Source organism: Moschus berezovskii, chromosome 13, assembly GCF_049115385.1.
Source record: "Moschus berezovskii isolate FMDL1 chromosome 13, NW_MosBer_1.0, whole genome shotgun sequence".
Classification (NCBI taxonomy): domain Eukaryota; kingdom Metazoa; phylum Chordata; class Mammalia; order Artiodactyla; family Moschidae; genus Moschus; species Moschus berezovskii.
In genome coordinates, this window is record NC_142472.1 from 40,330,921 (window position 1) to 40,334,562 (window position 3,642).

The 3,642-nt window shown below is 36.5% G+C and overlaps 1 pseudogene; it reads right to left on the bottom strand.

The window, feature by feature from the left end:
• Positions 1–1,672: 1,672 nt before the first annotated feature.
• On the bottom strand, positions 1,673–2,089 carry LOC129556564 (developmental pluripotency-associated protein 3 pseudogene; annotated as a pseudogene).
• Between the last annotated feature and the right edge of the window lie 1,553 nt (positions 2,090–3,642).

Here is a 3,642-nt window from a genome sequence, read left to right on the forward strand (position 1 = left end):
TTCCTTCCCCTGTGTCCACAAGCCCATTCTCTATGTCTGCGTCTTTACTTCTTCCCTGCAAATAGGTTCATCAGTACCATTTTTCTAGATTCTACACCTATGCAATAATATACAATGTTTGTTTTTCTCTTTCTGATTTACTTCACTCTGTACTGATTTCTCCAACCATGCTTTTTCTTTTCCATTTCACAGATCCCTTTCTAGAATTTCAGCATAAATTTTAATTATGTCTGTTTTATGCGTGTGACTTCAATCATTAGACTGTAAGTTCTAGAAGGGCAAATGTTTCTTTTTCTAATGATACAAGAATTTGATTATGAACATTGATATATTTCAATTACCTTTAAACATTCCATGCTTTTAGTCTTATATTGCTTGAAGACAGGTAATAGATAAACAAGAATTGCAAGAAAGATGATGAGGGTTATATTCTAGTCATTTTCATGATCTCTCACTTTAATTCAACATTTAGCTCATAATATTTATTCAATATATGTTTGCTGAACTGAAGTAAAACTCTTAAGAATTTTTAAAATTTTCTAAATACATTTTCTATGAAAATGTAACTAACATTGAAGGGACGAATGGCAGTTGAAATATTCCCTATAGGCTGTGGGGAGTTTTACTGCCTTTGGTCTTTTAAACACTGTTATTCTCAGATTTCTTGTTTCCTAGAAGGCAATGGCAAGCCACTCCAGTACTCTTGCCTAGAAAATCCCATGGACAGAGGAGCCTGGTAGACTGCAGTCCATGGGGTCGCTACAAGTCAGACATGACTGAGCGACTTCACTTTTCACTTTCACACATTGGAGAAGGAAATGGCAACCCACTCCAGTGTTCTTGCCTGGAGAATCCCAGGGACAGGGAAGCCTGGTGGGCTGCTGTCTATGGGGTCGCACAGAGTTGGACACGACTGAAGTGACTTAGCAGCAGCAGTTTTTTCCTATGATGAAACTAACACTCAAACTTATATGCAAATGTTATGTTTAATTTATATTTAATTATATGTAATCTATGCTGTAAGTCTAGATTTTTTTTTTAAAGAATGAATGCTTGTTTCATTTGGTTGCTTGTCTTTATTTTTTGTCCCTTGTGGGACTGAATTCCTCAGTATTTTATCTATGATTCTGTTTTCCACTGTTTTGTCATATCTTGGTCACAAATGATTTCTTTTTGAGTCATCTTTTAAATAGCAGAATTTATGTAAGAAAATTCTTATTGCCACATTCTACTAAGAGCTATGTTGCTGCTGCTGCTGCTGCTAAGTCACTTCAGTCGTGTCCGACTCTGTGTGACCCCATAGATGGAAGCCCACCAGGCTCCCCCGTCCCTGGGATTCTCCAGGCAAGAACACTGGAGTGGGTTGCCATTTCCTTCTCCTCAAATTCTTAATATTGAGTTTCATCTTATAGCGAACTTAAGGTTTAAGAAACAGGCAATACCTGAGACTTAATTAGTACTTCTTGGTGTCAGATCAAAGTGGAACTAGTGTATATTCAAATCATTTCAAATCCAAGCTACATATAGATTCCTCATACATTAACTGTATTAAGGTAGAAAAGAGATGCAAGTAAAAAAGACAAATTTACAATATACATTATCAAAATATTGGTACAGTCTTTCCCAGGCTGCTTCATAATGAACCAGCAAGAAAACAGTACAAGAATAAGGTTTATGACTCATTTGATTCTGTGGCATAATTTCTATATATTGTGTTGTAATAATTCTCATAATTATCATCAGAAGGATTTCTCTTAAACTGGCAATAACTACAGGTACACTGGAATCTTCGCACTCTTGATCGAATCTCAGTGTCCTCCTGCTGCTGTAGTTCTCTTTGAGAGTCAGAACGAGGAACTCCTTTGGCATAGCGAAGTCTAAGTGATTCAATCAGCTTTTGCATCCTATATCTCCGCTCACTCAACAGCGTTCTCACTCCTCTCCGCCTACTGGGTGTTTTATCACTAGGTAACTGCCCGGTTGGTTGAGATGGGTATTCTGGTAGATATGGCAACTTGATACTAGGGTTGAGAGTCAAGTTACTGAGGTTCGTTGATAACATTTCAGAGAGTTGAGTGGCACCCTGCATTGCCTGGGAAGCATCACTATGTTAGAAAATGTCAATCCTGAAGAAAATATACTACTAGCATCTTTGGAAATGAGAAAAATACTATGGCATATAGTATTTTATGGAATTAGAATTACTGGTTGATAGATCATAGCTAGTTTGGGATTCCTGTAGGTTTTATGGATGAGTGTATCTGTGTGTATGTGTGTGTGTGTGCATGTTTATACATATGTATATGCAGCAGGAAGCACACACTTGTTTTTGATGGTGGCAGTGATGGCAGGAACTGTGAAGTCCTTATTTTTGTTTTTCAGAAAGAGACAAGGGTTGGTAACATAAAGAAAGTAATCACAAATTGGATTTCAAACAGTAGTCCTGAAGTGCTAGAAATTGAACAGAAAGGTTGAAATAGGTTGAATTTATAGAATGCTCCTTTAAATGGCATTTCTTATAAATTATATTAAATGCCAAATGTAAGTCTGGTTTTCTATTTTGTGTTTGAATTCTCATTGCTACACTCTTTTTAGAAGGAAAGCAAAAAACATTTTTATGAACACATCAATAAGTTGTCTGGCTGCACTCTATTCTCTGGGTGGAAAATTCACTTTCTCTGGCTAGACTAAGACCTTTCACTGAAATTTTCTATTAATTTCATTGAATTTTAAAAATCTTCTGTTCCACAGGGAATTATTGTTGTCTCATTTGTGGAAGAAATCAACTGAGAAAAATGTTATACTGCATTAGAATCTAGGCATCTTATGAAGCTGAAGTGATTTTCTGGGTGTACCTAGCATTCTGTATTTGAGAAACTGGATGTGGAACCAATAATATAAAGCCAAATCTAAACTGCTAGCAAAAATGCATAATGTAGTAAAGAATAATGTGAGTTTCAAATTCTTATGCTGACTCTTGGAATCTTACTATATCAGTTCACGTTAGAATTTAAGTCAGCTGAAAAACTGCCTAATGTGTGTGTACAATGTGCTTCAAACTTTCGTAATCTCATTGAAGAGATGAATATTAACTGTCTGGAATGTCTACTGAAAATCTGTGTAAAGTTTTAAAAGAACAACAGTTTTGAAAGGTAACATAATCTTCATTTTTTCCTGATGTTATGCCATCCTTGTTTGTTCCTTCAGTCACTACGTCATGTCTGACTCTGCGACTCCGTGAGCTGTCAACAGTCAGGTTCCTCTATCCATGGGATTTCCCAGGCAAGAATATTGGAGTGGGTTGACATTTCCTTCTCCAGGGGATCTTCTCAGATCATGGATAGTACTCATGTCTCTTGCATTGGCAGGTAGGTTCTGTGCCACCAGGGAATCCTTGATTATGTCATAGGTATAAAATTATATGGACTTTCCTGGTGGTTCAGTTGGTAAAGAATCTGCCTGCAATGCAGCAGATCCTGGTTAGATCCCCAGGTTGGGAAATCCTCTAACCAGCCTCATAAGTAGTAAGTTTAAATAAGAGTAACATTGTTTTTTCATCTTATTCATTTGGCATTTTAGAATTTAGTAATAAGTATCCTACAAAAATGCTTTTGAAGATAGACTGTTGATTGATAGCAATAT